Consider the following 16,747-nt stretch of genomic DNA (forward strand, 5'->3'; position numbering starts at 1 on the left):
GTCTGAAATGTCAGTGACTACCTGGAAATAGAGACCATGTTTTGCTGAGCTCAGGCAAGATGGTGTCCTGGAGGCCTAAGCCACTGGACAGTAGTCACCAGAATTTCAAAGTGATTTAAAGACCATCAGAGTTAGAAATGATGGGGAGGGGATGTGTAGAGCCTATTAAGAAATGTAGATTCCCAGAGCACCTGGGTGGCTCAGTCGGTTAAGCATCTAACTTCAGCTCAGGTCATGATCTCACAGTTTGTGAGGTCAAGCCCCACATCGGGCTCCGTGTTGACAGCTCAGAGCCTGGAGCCTGCTTTGGAATCTGTATCTCCCTCTCTCCCTGCCCCTTCCTTGTTCTCTCTCTTTCTCTCTCTGTCAAAAATAAATAACATATTTTTCTAATTTTTAAATAAAAAAAATAAATGCATATTCCGAAGCCACAGACAAGAAACAGAATACCTGGAAGTAAGGTCCAAGAACCTGCCTTTTGAGGAAGATTCTCCCCACCCCCCCACCCCCCCCACCCCACCCCCACCCCCGGCCAAAGGACTCCTTTGCCCACTGACATTTGAGAACTTCCAGCTGCTGTCTGATAAGAGGGGCCACGAAGATAAACATTTAAATATTTAAATACTCCCCTGAAGATTGGGGATTGTATCAGGAAGATCCTCCTTATCAAACCCACATAAAGAGACCATCATCCTGATCCCAGTTCTAAGTCAGAGCCCTTGAGGAAAGCCCTCTCTCTAAAGCCTGCATGGTGGACATGTAGGCAGGCTGTCGGTGATGCGTGCATCTGTGCCTGCCTTAGGGAAGCCGGGACCACCCCAGGGTGGAGCTGGGGGCTGGAATGAGACGAGGCAGTCTGCTGATTGTTCTTAGACTGCATCTCTCCTCCCTTCTATGACTGGGTTAAACCCCCAACCCTCATTACAAGTTCTCCTACAGGTTGTGCTTGATGAAAACAACCACTGAGCACCACCTCTTATATCCTGGACAGAGGCTCTGGGCTCCTGACAGGTCCTCCTGATTCCTTCCTTATCTCCTCCAATCCATTCCCCACAATGGAGACAAAATTCTCCAAAAGGTACTTCTGAGTGTGTCACTTCCCTGCCTGGAACTGTTAATAATTTCTCCATTGCTCTAAGAATCCAATTCAAAACTCTTAGTCCACAAGAACTGTCACCATGGTGCCCACATTTATTGTACAGGCTTATCGTCTCCCACTCTCTGGGATCTTTCTCTCTTCAGAACCTTTGCACATTTTGTTCTGACCTGCAACACCCTGCCCCTGGTTCATTCTAATGCACCCTTGAAGCTCGGTTTAACTATCAACTCCCCGGCCACCTCCCTCCCTCCCCAAACCAGCTCAGGCTTCATCAGCCTCCCACTTTGGCCTCTTGGTAGCACCTCTCAAAAGGGCAGTGAAATAATTATTTGCTCACTATCTGTCTCCCTCAACAGGCTGTGGGCAGCAGCACAAACAGAAATGCCATGTGTGTCTTCCTCACCATTATATCTCCAGTGCCTGGCATGGGGCCTAGCACACAGTAAGTGTTCAATAAATATTTTTTAACAAGGGAAGAAAACAATACCAATTTGATAGTAGAAAGGTTTAATAAGATGCTCTTTCCCACCCTGAATACTTGTGAGGATGGGTGGGGAGATAAACCTCTAGACTGACATGTCCCAATTCAAGCAAACTTCTTGAACTGCCTTTGAACAGTCCACAAGTTCAAAAGGGTAACATTTGCCAAATGTATGTGATGTGGGGTTTTTTTGCTTGACAAAGGGATTCTTCACTTTACTGAAAAAAAAAAAAAAATCCCTGAAAGGCGTCTTTAAATACTGCGTTCCCTCTGGTGCCCATAAGCCGTATTAAGAGCTCATTAATTATCTGCCAGGGAGGCTAGAACTAAGAGGCAAGTCGTAAGGATGGTTGCCAGGGGAAGAAATGATGATAAATCAGCACTTAAATGAAAGTGTAAATCATGGGGGAAGTAGGACCCGATTTACAGAAGTCGGTGATTTGTACATAGCTTATTGGAAACTTTATTGTCACAAAGCACACTTGGAGGAGGTGAAAACACTGTAGACGTGGAACCAGATTTCCACCTTTGAATGGCATCCCTTTCCCCTCCTTGGTCTTCTCTGTGCAGCTCTCGAAGGTGTCTTTGAGCTGTCGTGCATGGAACTGGAGCGTGGTCCTGTCCCTGCCAATGCTGTTCACCTGCTGTCCCATCAAACTTTCTGGGGCCCTCAGGGCTGCCCTTTCTGGGCCCCTCAGGTGGAATAAAGGTCCGTTCCACCTCCATCCAGAGTGGATGACAACTTGGAAGAGCAGAGGGAGTTTTTTAGGCGTATCGCTGGGAAGGTGGGGGTGCCCCATCAGGAGAGAACATTTACTGAGTGGTTACGGGGTGTCAGCACTTGAGTATGGGCTTTGATATGCCCTTTATCAAAAACTGTACAAATAAACAAAGAGCACTCAGACCAGAACCAAGCAGCGCTTCCTATAGCCGGGGAGTCAGCCACCATCACTTGCATTTGGCAGAGACTCAAAGGCAGGGGAGCAGAAAACCTTTATAGTGAAAAATGGGAAGACTTTGGCCATGCTCTGATTGGAGGCTGATGGCCTGGGAATGCTATTGGGTGTGTAAATGAAGCAGGGGCATCTTATGCTATTGGGTAGGAGAGCAGATTTGACTTTGTGTGGTCCTCAATTGAAAACAGGGGCAAAATTAGGGAAGCTGGAGTCATTAATCAAGTACTGGCTGTTTGGGACCAACTGCTACAGAGGTTGTAGTAGGATTCTATTTGTATATGTGGTCTGGCCATTACCACTGTCCATTTGTATATTCTGTCTCTCCCTAGAATTGCACCACCTCTTTAAGTCACATGATTTCACCAGAACTTTCTACAAGCAAATGTACTGGTTCTCTCCCAGGCAACAGCCAGAACTATGTTTCTGCCCATGGGACATTCCCAGGTGCCTCTAGAAGTCAGCTGGTCCTGCTATTCCCTCCTTTTCTAGGGCTGGGGTCTGCACCCACTAGAGGTGTTGTGTTAAGACAGTCACCTCTCACCCTCTTCCATTTGACCCCCTCCTCTATGTTTGCATAGCCCTTGGTTTTTCCCCCCTGATGGTCTAGGCTTACTGTCCTTGAGTATTGATGTATCCACTCCCACCCCCAACTCTAACTTCCTCAGGGAATTGAAGACAAGGTCAGGTCTGGGTTATCACCACAGCCTCAGAGCCCAGCACAGTACCTGGCTCACAGAAAGTGTATGAAAAATGTCTCATGAACAATTCAGTTAATGCATTGGTTTTACTGCCAGCCACTCATGACAAGGAAAGGAAAAGAAAATAATGAAAACAACAAACACAGGGCAATTACAAAAGTTCAAGAAATCTTGGAATATTTTGCAGAAGTATCCCTCATCTTCATGACACATTAATGGGCTCAATATTGGGTTTTCCCTTTTCTTGCTCCTTCTCTGACTCCCATTTCTAAGTGGTTCTAGATAAGACTTCTTCTCTTTTCCTCTTCATATTTTTTTTCCCCAAATGCAGGGGTCTTACATTTTTCTTACATCCCCATATATACCTATCTTAATACAGGAGATGTGGCAGGATCTCAAAAATGCATCAATAATGCGGTTTCAAAAAGGCTGGTAGTGCAAAGGAAGGGTATTTTGAACAGCTACAGTCAAATTTGGCAGTGGACAAGTTCAGAGAAGAGTCCATTAAGGAAAACCCCACCTTAGCCACCCTGGGCCTAGGGAAATATATTGTTTCCCTATATGATGTAAAATAACAATGAAAATGGCAACTCAAATATAACCATTGTGTGATATAGGAAGCAATGTGTGTGTTAAAGCACAGCTACCCTGAGGCTTCTGTTAGAGACATGGTGAGAAACTGCTAAGCAAAATCCCATTTCCCCACATCACAGAGTCTGTGCCTTTATAGTTGAGATTATCTAATTAAGTCAGGTAAGAGTCCCCGTCTTGGCCCATCTCAGCCAAATAATTAAAGGAAAATCAAAGCTTTGGGCCCAAAAAATTGTCAGCACTCCAACGTTTATCCATTTGTAAATACAGTGACAGCCAGCACCTCTCCCATAATAAAACAGAGAGGAGATGCCATTTCCCTGCTCCCCTACCCAGTCTGTTAACTGCAGTTGTGTCTGTCTACTGTGCAATGATAATCACGACCCTGAGGCCTTACAAGATTGGGAAATGCCTTCTGAAGCATCAAACAGAGATTAAATTGTCTTGCCTGTAGTTGTAGTGTTAATTTAAATTACAATTCTTTGAAAACTGGCACTGGATTACCAGTTCTCAAAGGACGTGAAATTTTATCTAAGGGCGACGCTTTATGAACCAGAATGTGCGATTAACATGAACATCCTTTTTCTGGGTCTTCTGGATGCATGAGACTCTTTTTTTTTTTTTTAAACAATTTATTGAATATAAAAACCACCATTTACTTTGGAATGGAACATTACTGTTTCCAAGCATTTCCACATATTTTCTCATCTGATACCAATGCGTCAAAAATGCAGATGAAGTAGATATGATATAGCCATAATGTCAGCACCCCACCCTTCTTCTCTTACTCTCTTACACAAAGACTTCAAGCTGTTTTGGAGAACTTCCCTCAAGCCATTGGAGATGGCTTTGCCCAGGTGAGTAGAGAGCTAGAAATGTCTGCTAATTTATATTCCCCCTTCCTACCCCAGTCCTCAGCCAGTCACAGAGGTGCAGGAATATGAAGGTCCAGCCCCTCTGTCTCAGACAGGACTAGAATAAACCTACACCTCAGAGTTTCCTTGCAGGATCAGCCTGGAGCTGCAAGACTTTGCCTATGATCACACCTTTGCTCTGCTTCCTCCCCTTCCTCTACTACTCCCCAACCCCATCCTAGGCAGGGGCACTTCCTTAATAAGTCACTGGAATCTGCATGTCAGAGGCTCCTCCTGGAGAGTTTGATCTAAAACTCAGGGATAATTGTCAACCATCTACAAAATGGACCCAGAAAATTGAGTGACTTGACCAAAACCACATAAGCCAAGGCCAGAATCCAGGTCTTTACATTAATCGGCCATTCATTTGGTGTTTGTTAAGCACCTGCCACTAAGGACAAGGAACAGTAGGACAAATGCACTAAGGTGACTGCCTCCACTCAAATGCACAGGCTGATAAGGAAAACAGCAAGACCCAACATGGTGTTTTCAACTTGTAGGGCTTTCCAACTGAAAGGATCTTGGAATAAATGTATATTCTTTTTTTTTTAATTTTTTTTTAATGTTTATTTATTTTTGAGACAGAGAGAGACACAGCATGAGCAGGGAAGGGGCAGAGAGAGACAGAGACAAAGAATGTGAAGCAGGCTCCAGGCTCTGAGCTGTTAGCACAGAGCCCAACGCGGGGCTCGAACTCACGAACTGTGAGATCATGACCTGAGCCGAAGTCGGACGCTTAACCGACTGAGCCACCCAGGCGCCCTGCAATAAATGTATATTCTTTACGTGTTTTCAGGTTGATTCTGTTAGGACCCAACTTGAAGGACCAAAAGATCAAGCATTTTTACGGAGCACAGCACAACACATGAGCTGTATGGAGTCTAACCAGCTACTTTCCCTGTCCATTGGGGTCCCAAGTCCAAGAACTTCTGAAGAAAGAGATAGATGGAGAGGGGTGGGAGGAGTGGGAGGGGACTTAACAGGATCCATGCTGAAGAACTAGAGAGGAAGGAAATGGCTGGGCCACGAACAGCCTCACCCTGGGGGCAGCAGTATGCCTGAGCTTGGTTACCATCACTTCCGATGCACCCCAGAGAAAACGGCCTGGGCCCCGCAGAGCCAGCATCCTGGGAACAATGTGAGCCTGTCCTTCCTGTCTTGCCCACACAACTCCTGGCAGCAACTCTGAAGCATCACCAGGACCTGATGGCCCAGTGGTCTGAACCTGTATTCCTGAGCCGGCTCAATTCTGGTGAGACTCAGACGGGTCTGAAGCTCCTCACCTAAGTTTGCACAAACCAGTAAGAAGCAAAGCAGAGATTCAAAACAGGAATGCGTGACTCCAAAGCCCACACTTAAAGAATAACTAATGAGAAAAAGGCAAAGAGAACAATGTTCTCAGGAGCACTGAGTTCTCCCAGCAGAATAAACCACACTGATAAGTTAGGCTGAGTGGGTGCCTAAACATAAAGGGAAATGCAATTCTTGCTCAAAAATGAAAAAGCAGAATTAAGTCTTGTATCACAAAGAAATAGCATAGAAAGAAGGAGGAAAGCCTAAAAATGAGATGAAGCATAAAACAACATAAATGTTCTCAAACTCTACGAGATGTGTCTTCTAGGGAGGAAACGCTAATGGTAGAGGCTGGAAGGGATTAGCGTGCCTTTACCTTTACCTCCATGACTTCATCGCAACCCCTCTGCAGCTCCCTATTGTAAGAAACTAGAAAGTAGACCTTGAAAAGGCAAGACAAGGGTTAAGTAGTAGTTGCTTACTGCACACCAAATCATTGCTTGGATCTGGCTTTTCCTAAGAACTACAGTAGCAAAAATAAATAAAGCAAGCATTCTTCCCCTGTATACAAACAAGGGAAAATAGGAGAACAGTAGAAATTGCAAAGAAGCCAGTCTAACCTTGTCCGGCAGAGGATATCTTTGATTAACCTAGCCTGAGGTTAAACCCAGAAGAACACATGGCAAAGAAGAGGGAGCAGCCCTGAACATATCTGGAAAATGACACCATGAAGCAACGGCAGAAGCTACAGAATATTCCTCTCCGTGGGAGACCCAACCAGGATCTAACCATTTTTCAAGCACAGAAAGTGGGTTGTCTTCCGGAAGAGCACCGTGTAGGACATCACAGGGGCTCTCTTCTTTTATGTCTCCTACCCCCTAGAAATCTCTGTCCTCAGATCCAGGGAGCTTGGCTCCCTTCTGGGGCTTGAAGACCCATTTAAAATGCAAAGAGAGCCTGGGAGGGAAATAAAGCTCCATTAACTTGAAGCAGAGCCATTGAAATCTTTCCTGTGTACACACTTCCTCACTAGTGTGACCTTGCACATTTCTTGCCTATAAAAAATATGGCATTGGTCAAACTGTCCTCTCCAGGATTTCTCATGAAAACTCCAAGAAGATGTGGAAGCACCTGGCACATAAATGCTCCATAACACTAACCTCTCTCTCCTAGAATTGAGAAAGAAAAGTGAGACACCAACGAAAATACTAAGAGCTTTGTAAAACAAATCATATATACACCCCCAAGATTTGAATGTTTGGGCAAAAATTTGCTTAGGGGTAGAGAATTTCAAAATCCTACACTGATCGTTGTTATTCAGATTAATTTTTTCATGATAATACATTTAACTCTCAGGGATTATGTAGATGAGGTCAAGTTCCAACTAGAAGCTGATAATTGACTGCCCTCACAGTTCAGCACCCAAGGAGATGGTTGTAGCACAAGAAAGTGGGAACTAGAGTCCCCCTATTCCTGTTGACAGTAGATCTTATGCTTCAGTCGAATCAGGATCCTATGGAGGACTTATCAAAAAAAAAAAAAAAAAAAAAAAAAAAAAACCAAGAAAACAAAAAAAAAACATTGCTTGAGCCCTAACCTAAGCTTTCTGACTCAATAGATCAGGGGTAGAATCAAGAATCTGCTTTTCTTTTTTTAAATTTTTTTAACGTTTATTTATTTTTGAGAGACAGAGCACAAGCGAGGGAGAGGCCGAGAGTGAGGGAAACACACAATGTGAAGCAGGCTCCAGGCTCCAAGCTGTTGGCACAGAACCTGATGCAGGGCTCGAACTCATGAACCGTGAGATCGTGACCTGAGCGGAAGCCAGATGTCTAACCAACCAAGCCACCCAGGCACCCAAGAATCTGCTTTTTTGACAAGTCCCCACCTCTTAGTAATACTACTGGCCCAGATACCACACTTTTGAAAACCAATGTCCTATACCTTCATTTGCCTTTTGAGAGATTCTCAATTTAGAGTTAACTGTGACCTTGGGTGATTCATTCCTCTCTTGGTGTCCCTCTACTTGAATTGAGACATTTGCTAGATGACCCTTAAGAGCCCTTCATGCTCTGACATTCTGTGACTTTGCAAGTCTAACCAGTTCAGTGCATTTATTGCCTAGTTCTGGGCTGGGAATGGGGGGAGACCAGGCATGCAAAAGTGATTGAATGACAAGGACAATCTCCAGAATACAGAAGAGCAAATATTGTGTTTATTTTCCCACTGCCCTAATTTTCTTCCATACTTTTAAGTACTCTCCTGAATTCAGTTAAGTTTGCCCTGGACTCCTGATCTTGACAGATATTTTTAAAAAATAAATAAATAAAAAGAATGAGCTGTTTGGCCAGATAAAGTTTTCCTAAAAGTCTTCCCCTGGAAGGATGCTCAGCCCCTCTGGCTGTGCTTCTGTGACTCAACAGTGACATCTGGTGGCCATCAAGGTGAGTCCTGGACCCTGGTAACACCCACACATGCTCCTACGTACATAATGGGCAAGCCTAAATTCCCATAAATAAGCCCATTTCTCAATCATCTACAGCTTACCCGTACTACCGATGAGCCAAGTTTTCTCCTGGTTGAATGCCAAAAACATTAAAGCTCCTGACTCCTATTCTAAATCTCTATTCACTGAACCATCTGAAAAGATACAATCCTTAGGAGGTTGATAACCTCACTGTGGTTGATGCAACTTAACTAATATTCATATTTAAACCATTGGTTAAAGGGACGCATCAAAGCATTTGGCAGGAAAAAAAAAAATACAGCCTAACTTTGCTTCCAACGATTTGATCTAAGCAAATAAATAAGTTATTTTCATTTCCAGTTTAACATAACAAGAATATTTTTACATGATAATTTGCTTTCAAAAATTCTAGCTGTGAAGTTTAATAACAGCACATGAAGCTGCCTGTCATTTCATATTTATGTTCCAATCCCAGTTTTGACAGTTCCCATGGGCTCCAGACCTCTTGGCTACAGATATTCCAGGCCATGTTTTCATAATAACAGGCACAAAACCTAGCCCGAGAGCCAGGAAAAAATAAAGTACCTTTAACAGGGCTCTAGACATGGAATTGGCTCACCTTTCCCCCCTTCTTGCTACAGGGCAACTTTACAACTTAAGAGAAATAGTCAACCAAACCCTCCATTCCAATCTCATTAATATATGGTCCTAGGTGCCCTTTCAAAAGCAAACAGTGTCATGAAAGGCCCTTCTCTCACAAGGACTAGTTCATAGCAAAAGCAGCTGGTATTAATTGAGTGCTTACTCTATGCTGGGCCCTGTCTCCACTGAGTCTCCACAGCATCAGTAGGGACGTGGAGCATTTCATATCCCAGCTCACCAAGGAAGAAACTGGGGCTCAGGCAGGTGAGCGAGGGCCTTTGCCCAAGATCTCATGCTAGCATGGGTTGGAGCAAACCAAGAATCAGATCAGGTGAGCACCACCCACCTCCACCTACTCAAACCCTTCAAAGTGCATCTCTGGTGTTTTCTCCTCCTGCCCTGCTTTTCCCAACACCGCCAAACCAGCCAAAGCCCCTTCCAAGGACAGCAATGCCTTTTGCCAGTGAAATGTCACCCACCCTGCCTTATCACTACCCCTCCACAGACTATCCTTGCTTTGAGTGGCTGATAGGAATTTCAGCATCTTCAAGGCCGGACTCCTATAGAATTTGGATGTGTAGTATCCCCACTACCTGGCACAGAGCATCACAAGCAGTTACTAGCCAGTATGTTTTTGCTGAAAGAACAAATGAATGAATGGACCTTGAGAAATGCACTGCCACTCTGCAAGAGACCTTTCAGGCTGGGGGAGTGGACAGTAGGAGAGGATGTGGAGGTAGAGCACTGAGAGAACACCTAAGGAATCACCAGAAAAGGAGCTCTGAACCCAGGGCTGCCACTAAGAACTGGTGCATTCTCACCACTGAATGAGATAACCAGCTCCGTTGAGCACTGTAGCATGGAGCTGAGATGGAGAGGGCCTTTGCACACCTCTTTTTTTTTTTTTTTTTTTTTTTGCCCCTACTGTGGGATGTTTAGGTGATATATAGCACCCCCACTTTCCACCAGCACAGAATTTACCAACCCCCAGGGCCTCAACATTGTCTGCTTGTCTGTTCCTCTCTAGACCATGAGCTCCCTAGAGCCCAGGCTGTTGACTTCCCTCCCTGCTACATTCTGGACATCTCACACAGTACTTGATACCCAGAAGGAGCTCAGTAAATATTCTTAAGTCACTCAGACTTTAGTTCAGCAGCAACTACAAAGCAATGACAAGGGAGAATTTTGTGGCAAATTCAGAGCAAGAGCCAGAGTGCCTCATTCTTTTACCGAAAGGGTGATGTATGTGTGTTCATATTTTGTAGATGCTAATTGTTGACAACATGATTCAGTGGCTCAACAAATTGGAACTGACACCATCAACCTGCTCAATCTATTTACCATCTTTCATCATCAATGCAAAGGACTTTGCTAACTGAGCTGAGCCAGCTTCCCTTGTGAGGCCAGCATCTTGTTTCCTATTAGTGATGAGCATTACAAGTAAATAGATTGGCTTAGCATGTTAAATTGCATCCAACAGCCCAGCAAAAATCATGAGTTAATGTAGGAAAATAAAAGTAAGGCAAGGGAAGATTCAAGACAAAGTGCATTTACTAAGCAGAAGTTTTACTAACTAGTTTCTCTGCCACCAGCCTCACTGCATCCCACCCTCCACAGAGCCCAGGGTGGTCTTTCTAAAATTCCAATCAGCTCATATCACCTCCCTGTTTAAAGTTCTTTAGTAGTTTCTGTATTCTCTCCTTATCATGTCATGCCACACCCCCTAAGACCTGGACCTTGCCTACTTCTGTTGCCCAAAATTTTACTCCCTTCTCCTCACTCCACAGTGTGCCCACACATACACCAACTACACTCCAAGTGTATCACAGTACCTGTGAATGACCATAGAATCTCTTCCAACAGGACCTTTGTACATGCTCACTCCCTCTTCCCCTCTTTCTGAAACTTTCTCTGCCCTTTCACCCATCTAATTCCATCAAGATTTAGCTCAACTGTTTTACTGCATACAGGGAGCCTTCCCTGATGTAGTAAGTTGAATGATGGGACCGCAAAGGATATGTTCACATCCTAATCCCCAGAACCTGTGAATGAGGCCTTATTTGGAAAAAAGGTCTCACAGATGGATGGATTATGTGAATGGGCCCTAAATCCAATGGCAAGTGTCCTTAGAGACAGACAGAGGACAGACACGGGGAGGAGGAGAAGGGTCCAGGTGAAGGCAGAGGCAGAGGTTGGAATGATACAAAATACCACAAGTCAAGAAATGCCTACGGCCACCAGAAACCAGAAGAGGCAATAAAGACCCTCCTCTAGAGCCTTCAGAGGGAGCATAATCCCCGCCAGCACCTTGATTTCAGACTTCTGGCCTCTAGAACTATGAGAAAATGAATTATGTTGCTTGCAGCCCCCCAGTTTGTGGAAATCAGTTACGACAGCCCTAGGAAATTCAGACACCTGACCTCCCCTTCAGGTGCTCCCTACCCTGCATTACTCCCAACCCTGTGCATACCCCTATCTTTTCCTTCTTCATGTGGCTTTGCAATTGCTAGGTGACCTTGTTGCCTTCCACACTAGACCCTAAGGCCCCCAAAAGTAGGGATTTTATCTTCTATGACTTTCTGCCAGGTTCCAACACCCCTTGAAGGGAGCACGGGACTATTAGCAGGATAAGGACAAAATGACAAAAAGTCAGACTTGCTCTTTAAAATCCTTAAACCCCCCACCACTGTCTTCTGAGAACAAGCCTATCAGTTCTCTCAGGCCGCCTTGCTCAAGATTCTCTTGGCCCTCAAATAATTCCTCCATTTCATTGTCAGCAAAGCCATCAGCACCCACTTAGCTGGCTACCTGAATCATGTATCTACCCTCTTTTGTCAAAGGGTGACAAGCCCTTAAAATTATTCATAAATAATTTCCACGGGTTTCAAACCTGCATTCACTGTTTCAGGCTTGAGTGCATCTACTGCCTGTGGGTCCACCTTCATTGAGTAAATGGTGGGCCAACTACAGCATTTAAATGACTTTTCTCTTTTTTTCTTTGCACACCACTATATAGGCATACACAATAACCCTAGGTGAAGTATTAAATGAACAAATGGAAGAATGATAAATGCACATTTATCCCAACCCCTTGCTAAATCCCATGAAGGAAACATAGAGAAACAAAGCTTAGGCGTTGACGGCAAGGAGTTTATAGTCTAGGTGAGCCTAAGAGTAATCGCTAATGTTTGCTGCCTCTCCACCAAATCTTTCTTTAGTTTTGTTTTATTTTGTATTGTTTCTTTGATAAAATGCAATTATCTCAATATGTGCCGGGAATTTTTCAAAGAAAACTAGGTTTCACTTTACTTCACTTTTTAAATAACATATATCAGTAACAGACTATGAGGTCCCTGTTCACAAGTCAGATGGCAGGTAGAGGTAATGATAAATCAAAGAAACAACGGGGGCACTGCTGGTGGGAATGTAAAATGGGGCAGCCACTGTGGAAAACAGTCTGGCAGCTCCTCAAAATATTAAACATAGAGTTACAATATGACCCAGCAATTCCTCTCCCAGGTATCTTCCCAAAGGAGTTGAAAACAGATGTTCAAACAAATACTTGTACACAGACATTCACAGCAGCACTACTCACAATCGCAAAAAGGTGGAAACAACCCAAATGCCCATCAACTGATGGAATGGATAAACAGCTGGTGATAAATCCACAGACGGAATATTATTCAGCAATTAAGAGGAATGAAGTACTGATCCATGCCACAACATGGATGACACTTAAAAACATCATGCTAGGGGCGCCTGGATGGCTCAGTCGGTTAAGCGGCCGACTTCAGCTCAGGTCACGATCTCACACTCCGTGAGTTCGAGCCCCGCGTCGGGCTCTGTGCTGACCGCTCAGAGCCTGGAGCCTGTTTCAGATTCTGTGTCTCCCTCTCTCTGACCCTCCCCCATTCATGCTCTGTCTCCCTCTGTCTCAAAAATAAATAAACGTTAAAAAAAAAAAAAAATCATGCTACGAAACCAGTCACAAAGTCCACACATGATGACCACATTTACATGAAATTGTCCAAAATAGGCAAATCCAGAGTCAGAAAGTAGATTAACAGATGCCAGGTACCAGGGGTGGAGGATTGGCGGGTAGGGAGTCAGTTGGTTTGGGTGACTATAACAAAAATACCATATACTGGGTAGCTTAAACAACAGACATTGATTTCTCACAGTTCTAGCGGTTGGAGGTCCAAGATCAGGTGCCAGCATGGTCTAGTTCTTAGTGAGGACCTTCTTCCTGGTTATGTCTTCACATGACCTTCCTTGGTGTCTGCAAACACCAAAAGAGAGTAAGCTCTACTATCTTTCTCTTATAAGGACACTAATCCCATCATGGTGGTTCCACCCTCATGACCTTATCTAAACCTAATAACCTCCCAAAGGCCTCACCTCCAAAAACCATCACACTGGTAATTAGGGCTTCAATGTATGACTATGGAGGGAAAAATAAACATTCAGTCCATAATATGAAGAGCAGATTTCTAATGGGTATGAGGCTTCTTTTTAGACAGAATTGTTCCAAAATTATGGTGATGTAATGCAAAACCCTGTCAATATATTTAAATCCATTGGATTGTACCCTTTTTTTTTTTAGTGTAATGGCCACATGTTACATTAGTTTCAGGTGTACAACATAGTGATTCAACAAGTGTAAACATGCTATGCTCACCAGTGCAGCTACCATCTGTCACCATACAACACTATTACTGACTACATTCCTTATGCTGTGCCTTCTATTCCTGTGACTTATTCATTCCATAACTGGAAGCCTGTATCTCCCTCTCCCCTTCACCTCGAGAGAGAAATGAGCACTGGGTGTTATATGTAAGTGATAAATCACTGGGTTCTACTCCTGAAACCAATACTACACTGTATGTTACCTAACCTGAATTTAAACAAATATTTTTTTTAATTTAAAAAATTTGAAAAAGGAAATACAAAGCTAGAGGTATCACAGTTCCACATCTCAAGATATACTACAAAGCTAAAGTAATCAAAACAGTATGAATTGTACACTTTGAGTTAATTGTATAGCATGTGATTTATATGCCAAGAAAACTGTTACAAAAAGAGGAAAGAAGGGAGGGAGGGAGGAAGGAAGGAGAGAAGGAAGGGAGGGAAGGAGGGAGGAAAGAAGGAAGGGGAGGAGGGAAGGAGGGAAGGAAAGAAGAGAGGAAAGTAAGGGAGGGAGGGAGGGAAGGAGGGAGGAAGAGAGGGAGGGAGGGAGGGAGGGAGGGAGGGAGGAAGGAAGGAAGAAAACAAGGATGGAAGTAATGAAAGAAGGGATCACAACCTCAAAAATAACAGGAAATAACATATCATAGAGAAAGATGTTATCTTGTGAGATATGTGAACCCTGTGTCAACAAAACCAAGCAGCTGTAGGAGAAAACTCTGTATGAAATCCAGAACAACAACTAGAGTTCCCATCCTCTCAAAAGGTAATACATGTTTATTATGTGGCAGTGCTGTTCTAAAAGCTTTTGAACATTCAGCAAAATGATATAATATCATTTATATCACTTAAGCCTCCAGGACCCTATGCAGTAGGTAATACAATTTCTATTTGCAGATTAAAAACAAAACAAAACAAAACTGAGGCACAGAGAAGTTAAGCTGCTTGACCATGATCACTACCTGGCTAATGGTAGAAGCCAAGCGTGACCCCAAAATCCAGGGCTCAGCTGGGCACATGAGAGGCACACATACAGGAAGACGAGGAGCATAATCTGAGCACTGAGAGAGTAGCCAGGATACTCAATATCCTTGAAGCTGCCAGACAGGAAAGTGCTTCTGCAGAGAGTAAGTTGCAATCTACCTTCTTATAAACTCCACCACCCTCTGGAGACCCACAAAAGAAAGCTCTGTCTCTACTAGCAAGGGCCGATCACTGTTTGCTCTGCCTACACACTCCCCCCAAACCATTCTAAGGGAATCTGCTCACCCACAGTCCTACTACTTAGAGGGCTGTGTTCATATCGCAGGACTCGCCCCTTATCCCTAGATATAACTGATTCAACCAGGCACCTCACCCAAAGGTAGCTGATGAAGATGCTCTATAAAGATGAGCTGGACCAGTCAGATTCTTTCCTTCTCTTTCAGGAGCTGGGACTAAGACACACGAAGGAAGTTGCCAGTTGCTTCCTGTGTGGATACTAATGGTGTGAACAGGAGTAGCAAGGATGGCCGAGGGCAAATTCAGGTTATGAGGAAGCAAAACTCTCACAAGAGAGAAGGGAACAAAGCACAAGCAGAGAGAAATGGAGATGGAGAAAGGTAGGGCAGAGCATGTACATCTGAGAGAAGCCACCACCTAGAGACACCCATAATCCAGAACCACCCTTCAGATCCTACCCTTGAAATCTATATCTGCCCTGTCCATGCAGTAGCCATTAGCTACTTAAATGTAAATTTAAATTGATTAAAATGGAAAAGTCAGTTTCACTGACACATTTCAAGTGCTCAGTAGTCATGTGTGGCTAACGGCTCCCATACTGGACAGCACAGATGAAGAACATTCCCGTCGTCACAGAGAATGCCACTAGACAGTGCTGTCCTGTGTCTTTCCAGTAAAGCCTTCTTGCCTTGAACAACGCTTAAGTGCAACGTAAGCATCTCTCTGTTCCTTGTAACCAAATGAATCAGCCAGAATACCCATTAGGTGACTCAACCCTTCATTCATTTAACATCGAATCTGTACTTTTGTACAAGGTATCTCATGAGTGCTAGGGATACATGTGTAAAGTGGACAGAGCCCATCCCTGGTGGAGCTTAGCTAAAAGCTTCCAAATGTTACCAAGTCATTCCCATCCCACTGAGTCTCCTCTCATTTGGGCCAAATGCAGCCCAGCCTCTCTAGCCAGGCCCTGGGCGGCAAAGATCCCAGGGTTTCTCCTCTCTGGGGCCTTCTCTGCATAAATTTCAGGCTACGAATATCCCTCTTAAAACTTACAGTCCATAATCCCATATAGTATTCTGAAGATCCAGTACAGAATTCAATGGACTATTACCCACTTGCTCCAAACATCGAATTTCCATCAATTCAGCTGGAGAATGCATGTACTTCTAAGGAACCAGCCACACTGCACGGCTGGTTTGACCTAGTAAGCAGTCAAGTCAATAGTGTTTTAGAGTTCTTTGTAACAGAAACTGCTCTTCAGCTGGTCCACCCCAAGTTGGTTTTTTTTGTTTTGTTTTTGTTTTTGTTTTAATTTTTTTTTTTTAACGTTTATTTATTTTTGAGACCGAGAGAGACAGAGCATGAACGGGGGAGGGTCAGAGAGAGAAGACAGGGAGACACAGAATCTGAAACAGGCTCCAGGCTCTGAGCAGTCAGCACAGAGCCTGACTCGGGGCTTGAACTCATGGACCGTGAGATCATGACCTGAGCCGAAGTCAGACGCTTAACCGACCGAGCCACCCAGGTGCCCCCATCCCAAGTTTTATTTATGCAACTGATGTGTAAGCCAAAATGCAGATTTCCAGATTTATCTTTCTTAAGTTTTATTCTCCATCTAAGTCAGCAGCAATCCACTAATTGTGCAAGGTCATTGGAGGTACTGTGTGAACCATGGCACATGGTTAGTGCTCGTTAAAAA

General features: G+C 44.1%; 1 long non-coding RNA gene across 1 annotated transcript in view; it reads right to left on the reverse strand.

Moving 5' to 3' along the window:
- The window catches only part of LOC147573337 (uncharacterized), a 202,410-nt gene that overhangs the window by 106,193 nt on the left and 79,470 nt on the right, over nucleotides 1-16,747 (reverse strand). The window contains exon 3 of the long non-coding RNA XR_015244637.1: nucleotides 13,321-13,420. This is a non-coding gene — a long non-coding RNA (uncharacterized LOC147573337). The remainder of the gene's footprint in view (nucleotides 1-13,320; nucleotides 13,421-16,747) is intronic.

Source organism: Puma concolor, chromosome E2 (genome assembly GCF_028749965.1).
Source record: "Puma concolor isolate L17-30 chromosome E2, mPumCon1.1.hap2, whole genome shotgun sequence".
Classification (NCBI taxonomy): Eukaryota; Metazoa; Chordata; class Mammalia; order Carnivora; family Felidae; genus Puma; species Puma concolor.